General features: G+C 34.6%; 1 protein-coding gene across 1 annotated transcript in view; it reads right to left on the reverse strand.

The window, feature by feature from the left end:
- Window positions 1–11,830, reverse strand: part of FAR1 (fatty acyl-CoA reductase 1) — a 37,574-nt gene extending 25,744 nt beyond the window's left edge. Inside the window, exon 1 of the mRNA XM_017901616.1 lies at window positions 11,736–11,830. The gene's annotated coding sequence lies outside the window, so the exon portion shown is untranslated. The remainder of the gene's footprint in view (window positions 1–11,735) is intronic.
- Between the last annotated feature and the right edge of the window lie 3,009 nt (window positions 11,831–14,839).

Here is a 14,839-nt window from a genome sequence, read left to right on the forward strand (position 1 = left end):
CCTAAACACCATTCGCATCCTCTCAGAACCATACCTATTTCGTTACATTCCCATAGAAGGCTCAACAGACAGTACTACAACCAGTGGCGGTAACAAGAAAAAGAAATGAAAAACTAATCTACGTGACCCGTCTTAGGAAGTCAGAATAGACAAACCTGTTTTAAGACGCGTCAGAATGGATAGACATACGTGACCCGTATGTACAATATTAATTATAGGATGTTCATGCTTCCTTGCTGATAAAAGTGTCATTCATAATTTAATCGAATAAAATACCTGATCGCGTGAATACCTAACATTAACTTCGTGAAACTAGCGGAAAGGTTCCAGCGAGTGATTTTTAAATAATTTCTATGACGAAACATCGTCGACTTTTATTCTGTATAGAAGTATTTACACGTTGCACTTAGCACAATATGACACGTTATTCGTTTGTCATGATCAAGTGCAAAGCACAAGAGCAATCCATCAAATTACTTCGGTACGTATGTGTTATACATGCAACATGTAGACATGTCTCATTCTCGACAACTTGTCCTCATCTCGCGCAAAATCTGCCGATTCGTAGACTTTGACATGACCAAATCATGTCCATCAGAATCCCGAAATATTCTAAGAATCTCAGCATTTGTGTCCTCATTCATTTTACATTTGCACTTCTGCAGACATTTTTCCTCGTACCTTGGTCTCGTATCCTGTTATCTCTGTTGTCTTCATGATACTCGTTCTGTTATTATGCTGACATCTTTGAAACTTCTCGCTGTACTCATACATCTTTTCCCTTTTTTATTTCTAGCAATCCTTTTTTTAAATATTTAATTATATCTAATTAATAATTAATTCAATTATATCAACGCTAGCGATCGGTTTACGCGTAAAAATTATCGTCGTTTATTTTGAAATTTCTTTTCACTGCCTTTTCCTTTTTGGCTGACCGTAAATTTTCTCTTATCGTTGAAATTTGTTCCTTGGCTGACCTTAAATTTTCTTTTATCGTTGAAATTTATTCCTTCTGAGATTGTTCTTTCATTGCTAGAGTTAAGGTACACGGAGTTCCTAGAATTCTAGGTAGCGATTGCTTTCCCTGATCATGAACGTTTCTCATATAGACATTGTCAAACTGAAGCCTGTGGGTCATAGATTATTTTCATACACTGCTTCTGAATAAACGCACTGTCCATGTAAGAGTAGCCGGGAAATTATAGGGAACTCTGAGAAATGTTGAATGATACTTATATTTAGTATCGTTAATTTTTTGCAGAAAGTAACTACCGATTACGGGCTGAATACAAGATTTATATCAGAGAGATAGTTGATTAATAGTTGTTCTGCTAGTACTTGGACATAATGAACTGATATTATTCGGAAATACAGATGAAACTCATTCTTCCATGAATTTCATTAGAAATTCATTGAAATGCTTGTTTAGCATTTTACATGTTAATTAAAATATACTTAGAACAGGAAATATTAATTTTATCGCGTGCACTAACATCGCATTAATATTGCTTAATGAAACGAGAAGCAAAGGCCAAAAATGTCGGTCAACGAGTATATCTCAGCTTTTATTCAATTCCTACCGAAGACTGTAGAATGCCTCATGATCCTGGATGTCATTCAACGAATCGATGACACTGTTTGTCGTTTTCACACAATAAATATGAGCCTAAGCAATGAGAATTCGAAGCTATAAGGAAACAATGCCACACACGTACACACACACGCGCGCGCGCAAAAATCCGTAAAATTCGAGGAAAATGTCATGGAGATAATCTGACGTGACTGACGTGCAAGATCATTCAGGAGGTGTTTGAAACGCCTTTGCTCGAATATCGCGAAAATCTCGCGATGGGAACCTGGCTCAATCGCAAGTTTAACGACCTCATTTAACCGCCGCCTTTTAATTATGTCCCTTTCGGTTCTTCGTTGAAAAGTTCGCTGACCTACCTTGAGCTGAATACCGCAAAACGTGACACAGCTTGAAATGGAAAGGAAAAATTACCGACACGTATGAATACATGTATCCTGAATATAAACGTGGTTCGTGTATGCAAACTTTTGCTGGAAAAGTGTTCGCTGGAAACGCAACGGACCCGTTACAAGGCACGTTAATTGGTCTTTCATAACATCCTGCGGAACTCGGGTTGTTTCAAGCAACCTGAGCCATTTCAGATGAGCGGAGCACAGTACCGAGCACAGGACTGATTATTAGATCTTTCGGAAGACATTGGTTCCTGCATTGGACGAGTATAGGAGAAGGAAAAAGGATAAAAATCGCAAGCAATTTAAGCAGATAGACAGATGATGTTCCCTCGTGAAGGATAAATATCGATGAAGCAAATACTAGACAAAATTTCAGGTGTAACCGTAGCCCATATTTTACCAGAGTATCAGACCAAATTCTTGTATCAGATATCAGAGTATCAAACTAGGTTCTTTAGATAGATCACGTTAGTCATTCAAAAGTTGGGAACAACGATGTAAACACACCATGAGTCATATAATTATGCAAATTATATCCAGAGTGATAGCACGTAATCGCTATATAGATCAATGTAACATAACACAAGTGACAAATTGCAATGTTTTAGGACCTTGAATAAGACCGCTTTCGCAATTAGCTGCTGACCTTAACAATTTAGACTCGGCACATGTCAAATCTTGCGTGGCCTTTACACGACTAAATTTTACCAGTAGATATTCAAAGACCTTCAGAAAACAATTCATCATTTCCTAAAGACCGAGAGTGGTTCCTGCTTCCTCTGGAGAACAAAATCGATCCGTCTTTCTTGACAACCTTCGTATAATCACTCGTTAAACGAATATATGCCTTGTAGGTATTATTCGAAGGATCATCAGAACGTAAACATGTTACTCCTATGTAGAATGAAAGAAACCATCCGAATAATGGGATTTTTACCTTGACGTGTTACGAAATCATGCTTAAAGGTGTCGTTTGCTATCCATTTACCTTTAACTATACTAAATGGTAATTAGTATCGCTAAAATGTTAATTTTGCCAACAGCACTATGCATAAGGTGTCGAGATACCAAGGTATAATTCTTTTACCGAAACAAAAAAAGGTTCTTTTTTTTCTTTAATTTTTTTATATTTTCATCAAAAATATAATTCGCCATGGTATTAAAAAATATATCCTTGGATCGACGACTTTTTATGAACACGTAACCTCGCATGTAAACTGTCATAAATTTGTTAGCATTATTTATAGAATATGCACAGCACGTTAAACTTACGCAAAAGTTAATTATCTTATGACACGTCTGTAATGTCATTTCACGATGAAAATCTTCCAGAGGATTTTACGAATTCGTTTCGGGATTGTACGTGATATCTTTATTTGACAAAACTCGCAATAGACGCTAAACACTTCGACAACGAACATGGAATATCTTACAAATCGTTCGAGAGAAGTTGAAGAAAAGAAAACAGGAGAAAAAGAAAAACGGAAGGTTGAAATTCACTTATTCGTCATTCGCTTATTCCCCATTCACGAATTCGTGATATTTTCATTCCATTCGACCCAAATCATGATCGAAACCCAACAGTCGAGAAGGGAAACAATTGCAAAACATTTCCAAGATGGAAATGAACAACTCGAATGTCTCCTCAGCGAGTGGAGAGATACAACTACTTTCTCTTCATCCATGATCCTAATTGAGCCTAGGTTACTCTTGGTCGTTGAATTCGTCAGACTGTGCCTATTTAGAAACGTCGTTTCGTTTCGAGAAGAAGTTAGAAACCTTGAAATCTCCAAGTATATATAACGAGAATCAAACCGATGACTCGATACGCTACCCTGAAACCATAATAACCATAATCCTGCCTATCAACCCTTTGCATTAAAATGACGGGTCTTACTCCTCACGAATCCCTTACGTCAAATCTCACGATTGTAAGCTACATTAATCCATCTAGAATTATATTTCACGCGTTTAAACGTGCACAAAATTCGAAGAATATCTCAAATTTTTATCTAACTTTATCTTTGACGGAATAAGTATACAGTGGTTAGTTCAAATTAGATACTACTTCGATGCATACCCTTTCGTGATTAAATCGCAATGCAAGGAATTAATCACTTTTTAACTCGATTTTTGGAAATATAATTGTCGTGCTTTACGTGACTCACCCTGTATATAGCGCGGGGGACGTTTTCATAGTCGGTTCATTGATCACTGAAAAGTGCCCCGAAGCAACTCGTGCACACATTGGTTTATTAGAGCGTGATCGAGCACAGGGGTAGATTCTAGGAAGGCTGAGGACAATGAGCGAACTACTTGTACTCCATTTTATACAGGGTAGGCCGTAATTCGTGATACAGATCGTAGTCTAAATGGAAATAATATTTTTGAAGCAGCTTCCATCAAAATTAATTAATTTGTAGCCCCGATCCAAATTGCATTCTCGGATCCACACTCGAAGTAACTGGTCAATGGTCGACAACTTATTTGGAAATAGAGAATTAATTCTATTTTCGTATTTTTCTAATCGATAAGGTATCTACGTCGAGATACCTTCGTGAAATGAAATTAAAATACAAAGGGCTATGATCTATGTATGAAACGAAATAGGGTGCCGAGTTGAATTTGATATAGAAATGCGAAGGGTTAACAAGCAAGATGAAATAAAATTTATTAATTTTTAAAACAAAAGTAAACGGAAATTAATGTATGCGCGTATCTGAATGATATTTCGAGTATCTCGGTGTAATAGTTTAAAATTCGGAATTAAATAAACAATTGCCTATGTCACGGTAATAATGCATCAACTTCTAACGTACTATCGATGCAATAACTTTTGATGTCACAGTACCAAGCACTACGTGTAGAACAGTAACCTGTTAGAAATCGAATCGCTGCAATATTTTAACATTAAATCTACCACGACCGGTCGGATGACCGATCAAATGATCGGTTGTGGTCGATGTTAAATAGGTTATATATAAACTTCAAAAGAAACGAAGTAAGGAAATAGACAAATATTGAAAAATTGATGTATATTAAGAGACAAGTCATAAAATCAAATAACGAGAAATAAAAAATTCAAACATAGTCCGTTTAATCTATTCAGTGCTAAATAAATATAAATAAATAATTATAATCGAACCATTTCGTCATGGTCGTATGTATTAACTCAAAATATGTTAAAAATATATCAAGAGATTTTTCAATCTTTCAGGTCAAAATCTCGAATTTCCCTGCTTTCAAATAATTAATAAAATAAATATAAATAAGTAATAAAATAGAAATAATCTGAAATTTTCGTGTAGCAGCGTGTTTCGATGTGACAAATAACGTATAATATACTGTTCTCTTTATTCGCAGATCCTTGCTGTCCGATCACTCTCGTCCCACAAGCCTCGAAAGTGATTTACCGCGGTCGCTGGTTCGCGAATCGGGAAACAATGCTTCTAATAGCACGTCATTACCCTCGAAACCTCTCGCAAAATCGTAGCCTCGCTATCGTGGTTAATGGTAGAACGAGAAGGACAGGAACGAATTAACGAAACGAACGAGCAAATTGTTGACTTTCCAGCGACTGTTTCGCAACGTCGCGATCTTTCGAGGAGAGCTCGTTGAACGTCTCCACGCGTTCTCCATTATGAAACGAAGACTTTTCGATCAACATCTCAACGTGCTAAACAACATACTCCGTTTAAGATGTACGATGATCGAAATTTTTATCGAATTAACGAGCTTAAATCGTATTAGGGTTGCCGTGTGCCAACATAACCTATATCTCCTAACATAACAGACACGTAGTTACTACATACAGGCTTCGACTTCTTATTTAACGGTGAAGCATAAAGTAATAATGTAACAGATTTCGTAGACCATTGGTTCGCGGATAAACTATATTTTGTTTCGTTACCTTTACACGTTGTAACTCAAAACTGTTGCCCCTTGGAACGTTATATAATTGTTATATAATATTATCATCGTACCATATTATCTGAATAATTCATTCATGACATGCCTATTCTACTAACAAACTTGCTCTTCAGGCACAAAAAGCAGATAAGTGTCTTTGACATCTTTCTAGTATCATGATACGTCCATGAGCCTTCAATAAGCTTACGACGTCGATGCAGTGCGAAATTTAAAGAATTTATTTCCACGAAACATTATAAAATATTCATGTGGAAAATATCTAGTTGACTAATCTCAATAGTATAACTATTTAACATTGGGGAATAGTAAACAAAGTTTTAGTATCGTTCGAAAACGCACAAGTGTCTTCGCAAAGAAACAAGGGGATCGTAAAAATATGCCAACAGAAACGTTCAATATCATTGTTTCGAAAATGAGCAAGCTCGTTCTCGGAAGCGCGGCATGATGGTAGAAAGAAACAGCGGAGGCTTTTGTGAAATGCCGATATCTACATACGCGTATACGGGTCATGGTGTAAAAAATCGAGTGGAATCTCTATTTGTTCGTAAGCACTTTTTTCGAATCCATCGATGATCTAAATTTCTAATTAACGCGATGACGTCATTGCTTCATTAGCCGTGGACGGTGCAAGGACATCATCGATGAAAACGGAACATAAAAGACGCGTTGTAGAGAATGTTCCGTATAATTGAAGACGCTGGTTCGTAAGCCATTCGCAGGCCAAATCGATTAACTCCGCGAAACAGAGAGTAGAATTTTCTTTTAAATATGATAAATAAATCGATATTGGCATCGATGTTGGCATTGAAATTAATAAATGGAAACTTTATAAATGCAGTTAATCGCTTTGGACTTCGAATAGCTCATCTGTCACGAATTACTAGCGACACGTAAAAATTGTTGCAGCGAAAGATGTTTGATACAGTAACAGGTATCATCGCGTGATATGAAATTATGCGATGATTTCTGGAGGTCAACTTAATCTCCTTTCTTCTATGGGATATCGTATATTTTTATCCGTGACAGCATAAGGTTTATCAGTAGGAATTCAATGATATGCTACTCAAGGTAAGTCGATGCATTAGAAGGTCATACATTAGCTAGACCTCAAGGAGTCAGATCAATGCGAATCGTGGGTCGTGGGCTAACTATCCAGGTCCGTAGCACGATCACGTAAGGTTCAGCTAGTTGACGACCCTACTCAACGAATCTACGTGATCGTGATACTGACCAACCAACCGAGAATTCGTGATTTGACTCCTTCGAATCTCGCTAATCACCTTTTACATCCGATTATCATGTACAGTTGTTAAATAGATCCCAGCAAACGCCACTATCTTGTGCATAGAAACGAATGCTAATTATTAAGTTGACCTTGGCAGTTCCTCGCAGATTTCTCACAGAATTATTCATATTACAATGTATCCACCTCGTCGTGTCAAATATTCCTCTTTGCAATAATTTTTACGAATCTTCAATGATTATAGTTCAGGAGTAATCGCAACGTCTTCGACTGAATGGAACATAGAGATGTCGTTATCATGGAATCTGTAAATAAAAGAAAGGATAAAATGGTAAATACACGAATAGAATGAAAAATTACATCACGTAATAAGACCCGATAGCAGATTTTGAACGTGATCGTGCGACGATCAATAATTATGGTATTCACTGTCAAACAGGATTGTTTTCTATCGAGTACTCAAATTTCTCGGAAATACCAAGCTCGAAAATGTTGATCTTTCACGATGAATATTTCGTTGAATCCAATGTCACGCGAGTATGTCTGTTTGCAAATGCTCAGAGATCCAGAGGGAGCGAAATTATCTCACAAGCGTGATTTTTGAAAATTGCAAGTCCACTCTACTGTCTTAGAATTTAAGATTGGCTTGTGTCCATCTATGTTATTTATTTATTTATCATTTCTTCTTCTCTTTCTTTTTCTATATTTTCTAAATTTCTCTACGCTATTAAATACATCATAACGATTAACAAATTATATTTTTCAGATTATATAACGACGAAAGCTTTTCGAGACTGGGTATGTGTAGCTCGACCAAGACGAGATATACGTATATCCGTATACAAGAAAATAAAATAAATCCGTATACTGCTTAAACTTTCAATACGACACAGTGCATTTAAATATGCGCATTAGCGGATGTCATTTAATTATTTCAATTTCCCATGACGGAAAGTAAATATTTGATTTGATACTCGAAGTCGTCTGGAGACGTAGAAAACTTTATATAATCTGAATTAGTTTCACTTCCTATTGCATCATTACAAAGAGGTAAGATAACTTCATTTCCAGTTTTATCTGTATAGATATACGGATTTTCGTGTAATATCGTCGCGTGTAGCAAGTTGGTACATTGTCTCCGGGACATGTTGATGAACTGAAAAAGTAGGCCTACGACAAGAACTGATAATAGGAAAAAGAAAACAGCGGAGGTAGACTCCTAAAATAGATATTTGCTATAGTCTTCAACAGTATAACAACGAGATAATAAACAAAATAAGACACACGATATATACACATCTGTTATTATTATTATATCTATATAGTAAATAACAGTAAACGGTTTTACTACTATTTATATAATACGACTGTTTAGCCAATAATAAGTTTTCATAATGTATGTGTACCAACGCAAAATATAATTAAAATAACAAAATTGGATAAAAATGGAAAAATCGTTACTCATTCCCTCGTTTTAACTGAAACCGAGGCAACGTTGAATTTCTGGAATAGAAGGAACGTAATCGGTGCTTTATCAGTGCGCTGCAAACCAAACAATTCACACAGACAAAGTTTTAATTCAACTCTGTTCACGCATTAGATGCTCAGATAACCGATAACATTTGCATATCTTCGAGTTTCTTCTTCGGTATCGATTCTATCAATTAATCGAACATGTTCGTTTAAATTGCCAAGATTTATCAATTATAACATCTCCAGTAGATGATTTCGTGAGAAAAAAAGGAAAATCGCAGTGTAACGAGAACGATAAGAAAAAAGAATTTTCGAAAAGGGGGAAAAAAAATTCCGTATAATTTTTATTGAAGCAAAAAAAATATCACCAAATAAACCACATACCTCTACAATTAAATTAGAGGCATCTTTTTCGTTTTCTGGCGAGTATTAAAAATAGCAACTTCTCTTTTAAAAAAATTTATGCCAAAGAATATTCATTTTTATTTTTGTTGATTTATGGTGGATTTTCTGATATTCTGATATTCTGATATCTTTGAATAATGTGTAATAGATATCTCGATATAGCAGTGGAAAAAAGAGAGAGGCAGAGAATTGCGTTAACAGTAACTGTAACATTTAGAAGTCAGAATTCTGAGTACTTGCATACGTCAGACCAGTGAAACGACTATAAATGCACACGTGTGTTTGTATGGGAATATTATCCAGAGGAACAGAAGCAAAATTTATAGCGAAATTTTATATAATACAGCGATGGCATACTATTTTGGGACGTTAACACAAATCTTAAATAGAATCATAAAAAAACTACAAGCAAAAATCAATATATATATATACAAAAAAGAAAAAAAAAATAAATAAATAAATAAATAGGTGCACCGTGTGTATAACACCCAAATTACGTACAAAAATTTTAAAAATCAAAGAAATCGGATAGAATAAGAAATTTTGAAATGTAAAGGACAGGGGAAAAAGAAAAAATTAATAGTTAAAGAAAGTATACAAAAAAGTTACTAATAACGGAAAAAGGAACGACACAAAAAAATTTGAAAAAGTGAAACGTAAATAAACAAAAGTAAAAATAAAAAATAAAAAATAAAAAATAAAAAATATGGTGAGATTTATAGAAATAAAATTTATAAAACATATGTTCGCTGTGAATCCCCGCTTTCGTTCGAGAATCTTCGGCGTCCCTTAACGTTGACGCCTACGATATATTTCTAGGCTATGTAATACGCATTGTAGCACAACGTGGAACGAAAGGGAGAATCCAAAGGTTTCCCGTTGGCTGAACGTGTACAAGCCTAAAGAGTAACCGCCGCGAACAACCCTTTTACGCGTAACGGACTAACACGGAAGCAACGCGCCGTGTATTGATCACATTCCACGGATTTACCGACACCGGATAATACTTCCAGGCGAAAAATCAAAATCACTCTCACCGTGGCTTCACCGTTTCTGCATTCCATATTTATATATATTATTAGATAAATTCATATTTAAGATTAATCTTCCAGACCAGTATATAATTTGAAAAGTTTCGAATATTTAAATATAAACTAGCCAGTTTATGGTTTTTCTTGCAATCGTTTTTTAAATTCACGATTGGATTTTGTCACATATAAATCTTTATTAAGGTTCATTCATAATGAGAAATGACACGCACGAATTATTAATAGTCGGTAAAATAGAATTATTTAATTATTAAACAGTGTTACGCATAGAATATTACATGTAAATTATAATATTCTAGGAATAAAGTATCAGATTTAATTCAGAATGTGTGATTGTACAAGTTTTCTTATGTATCAACTACATCGTCATCGATGTTATACGTATCAAGATAAAAATTCGCGATATAATTTATCGTGCCATTTACATATCGACTTTGTGTCCTTTCATACCGATAACGCATCTATAAAAAAAAAAGGAAAAAAATAAATGTCAACAAACATGATTGAATAACCGAGCCAATAAATTACTTTTAAATCTATGTTAATGGAGATTTTATTGCAACCAATCACCTGTCAATCGAACACAGTAGCGCCAACATTTTTTGTTGCACGCGAGCATAATAACAGTAATAACATTTGTTCACTAAATGACACTAAAGAAACGTATAGTCGAATCGCTTTCCACCGGTTCAAACAGAATAGTAAATTGACGCACATTATAATTTATATAATACTCTCATACGAATAATTCACTATTTTCTACACCACAGTAACACAGCAAGTAAAATTATGAGGAAATCCATTCCGTTTAAGGGAAACATAAATATAACCAACATCAAGATCCAAGGTAAGACAATCATTCAAGTATCAATACCTATATGAGTGACAAGTAACGATGGGAGAAATCAAGGAGAATACGAGTCACGACTATTTTACACGATGAACCGGCATGCGGGTCGCGTTGCGCACGCTAAGAAACGCGCGCACACAACTATATCAAGCTAAGTATTCGCATGTATACACACGGATATGACACCGAACTAGACAATGCGTCAAAAAAGAGGAAGTAATCGTCAGCTTTGATGCAGAATCAGAAAGAAATAAGTGCCTTCCCAACAGTGTAACAACCTAAAAGGTGGCTCTTATGTGTAAGAAACCAGGCATCGAGAGTTCGAATGACTCGAGAATGGATCCGTCGAAAGTACGATGGGATCGTATTCACACGCGATGAATTTCTTGTGATATCTTTTACTAATACGGCGGGAAAATCACGCATCCAGTATCAAGTAGAACCATAAAATTGCACTGGCGACCGAATGATCGTGGTTTCTGTTATTAAGCGGAAAAGTGATTGAAATCTATGGTACCATAATCGGGACGAGGTGTCCGGCCGTACGACTCGACCGTTCGATTTTTGCATACCATCTTCGATATCTCTACTATAAAATTTTCCGACACAATCGCCAACCTTCTCGTTGCGAATTGTGTTTCTAACGATTTTAATATCAACACGAAGTTATACTTGCATATTTATGAAACTAGAAAACAGAGAGGCTCATGCACACCCATGATATTGCGAAGCACGATAGTAGGCGCGGCTTTTCACCCCGTACAGAAAGAAAACGATTCCCTGTCACTGATTTTTCACGTACCTACGTTATCCGACCGTGTCTTCTTCGTCGACAATCCTTGAGCTGTCCACGGGTAAAACTCACGCTACCGATTTAACACAGAATCGCGAACTTCTCGTATACTCGGCGCTTTTCAGCTCGTGCTCGTCGCACGCCAACCGAGTCCGCCATCTTGGGGCAACCGCCAAATCCTCCCAGGCAAGACAATTGTTTCTCATGAAAAGTCACTAGGACCTTCACTTTTTCTTTCCCCTTTCTTCTTTTTCACACCCTTCAGACACAGACGACTATAGCTTAATTTATTCTACACTTTTTAAATTCGCTACCTTTGCGGCTTATCTGATTATGTTTTCATCTGTGATATGAAATTTAGTATTAACAGATGTTATAATATATATTTTTATTCAAAATTCAATTCAAATTTTATTACATAAAACTTAGTACTGTCTCATGTATTCATATTTAATGACATAAGCCATGTTATTTAACATTTAATTACTATTTTTATTAATGATAAAGTATACTTTTAATTTATTTTTGATGATATTTCTTTTGTAAAAAAAAATGAAATTATCTAATAAAATCCACTAGATACATCTTGCCGGATTACTGTCACATTGTAGTACTTTCAGAATTACATTTCCTGCAATTTAAATAATATTTTACACATATTAATTATAATTTGGTTAGATATACTAGTAATACCTTGTAATAATTACTCGAGATAAAAAATAATATCTTATGATTAAAACTTTTTTTGGAAATCTATGTTTATTTAGGTATATTATCTAATTTACCTAGAATATTTATGTATATTAAATATATGCATTTTATTTAATACTTATTTTATTTTATAAAATTCACGTCTAATTTATTATTCAGGGTAAACTAAGGTTCTGTATTTTACATGATTGATCAAACAGGTATTGCTGATATATATATTACAAGGGAATACAATCAATTTTTGCAGTATTACAATCGCGTTTACACCTAAGGTCATATGAAACCCGCTATAATATATATATATATATTAGAAGTATATGAAAATCATGAACATGTTCATCTATATCTAACAAATAACACTAAAGTATATATTATTTCCATAAATAACATTTATCATGCATATGCATACATATATGTACGTATATATCTATGTACATAGATATGTATATTAAATCAATATAGATATTTAGGTATCTATGTGAAAAATACTTAAAACTTTACTGTCGTCATTAAAGTTTTACAATAGTAAAGACTGATTAAATCATATTAATAGAACTATAGCTTCATATATAGCCAAGATGAAAAAAAAACTGTTTCTTTAAAATCAATGCGGTATGTAGTGCTGGCTATCAAGTCACACGAGGCATCAACCTAAAGGGGCCAAAAAGAGAAATCAAACTAATTAAAATTAATTCCTAGTTAAGTTATACTTTAATGGTAACTTTTATAAGGGTGCAATAGTTATTAAATTTCTAGCTTAAAACAAATTTATCAATTTAATGATGTAATATAATATTTAATGTAATATTGTGCTTTCTTTCTTGATATATATTATGAACATCTAAAATGCACTCTAGCCTGACATCTACTGTCCATAGTTTGAACCACAAAACATATAGGTGTGAGATAAGACAGAAATGGGAAAGATGGGCCAATTTCCACCGCCAAATTTGCATTCTACTCAAAGAAAAGTAAGATATAAACTTTTACTAATTTTATTATCCCACATCACAAAATTCTTCATACCATTTGAGTATCATTTCCGACTTTACCGATTCAGCCTAGAATAAGATTATGACATCCATAGTGGTAGGAATTCGAACTACATTAAAAAATAAGTCACACAATAGAATAATTGGAATTTAAAAGAAATATAGAAACCTAAATTCACAATACACATATTTATTCATCCTTAGATAGCTAGCTATAGTTGATCATAGTCCCAAGAGATTGAATGATTGCAAACAGGTAAACGCAAGAAGAAGCATTCAATTTTGTGAATGTAGAAAATAATAAAAAGAAAATCTTAATTCTTCGTTGTGATTATATATATATATATATATCTGTGCAGAAAGTGAAAACATTACACATAACCTAAAGGACCAAATTTAAATTTATTGATTAATGATCTCGATTTAATAATTCCTACAGACGTAACAAAAAAATTACCGACAGCAAAGTACTAAGCTAATCATTTCTTTCGTAAGTACAAATTGTTTGATATATTCGAATTGCAATAATATGGACTGTAATAATTTGATTCTAATGATGTCTTATTATAAGAGGAATACGAAGAAAACGTTTTACCTTTTCTTATACTACTTTTCACGCTGCCTTTATTTCTTTTAAATTTTATTCAGTTTTCCAGAATACTTGTAGAAAATTTTGCAAAATGTAAAACGAAAAATTAAAACTAAATTATAAGTATTGCGCAATTTTTAGCTTGGCATTGTTCATCGATCATGAATTTGTTTAGAAGTCATTTGAAATCTATATTAAAATTGATTTAGATAAATTATTAAATATATTACTAACACAGGATGCCAATTTCCAGGTCTCACCATGTGGAGATACATACACAATGGGGACCCGAGCATAAATACCCATCTGAAACATAATTGAAAACGTACAACGTAAATGACAAAATAAATTAGAAAATAATCGTGTGACATACCAGGCACGAGATTACCGAGCATTCGAGGAATCACGTGCTGCGTGCTAATACACGAGCGACTATATTCACATCGGTTTCAAGGAATGAAGCAATTGGCAACGGATAATCGCTCGCTTCACGAAACGAACGAGAGGAAAAATGCGAAAAATTTTAGTTCCAAATGAAACACGGTATGTTAGCACAGAAAACCACGTATACAAGGAACATAATCATGGGACCTAAACTGTAACAAATTGAATTTAATACATACGCATCCCACGATGTCCAACGATGTCTCATGATGTCCAGCCATGGTCCACAATTTCCAAGGATGTCCAGTCATGGCCCACAATGTCCAAGGATGTCTACCGATGTTCCACGTCACCCAATGCGGGAGGGGGAGGGAGGAGGGAGTGCAAATAAAGTGATACTTGAAATTCCAGCCTAGCCTCTGAGATACTCTAAGGTA

This window comes from Eufriesea mexicana, unplaced genomic scaffold, assembly GCF_001483705.2.
Source record: "Eufriesea mexicana isolate 0111107269 unplaced genomic scaffold, ASM148370v2 scaffold4744748252, whole genome shotgun sequence".
Taxonomy (NCBI): domain Eukaryota; kingdom Metazoa; phylum Arthropoda; class Insecta; order Hymenoptera; family Apidae; genus Eufriesea; species Eufriesea mexicana.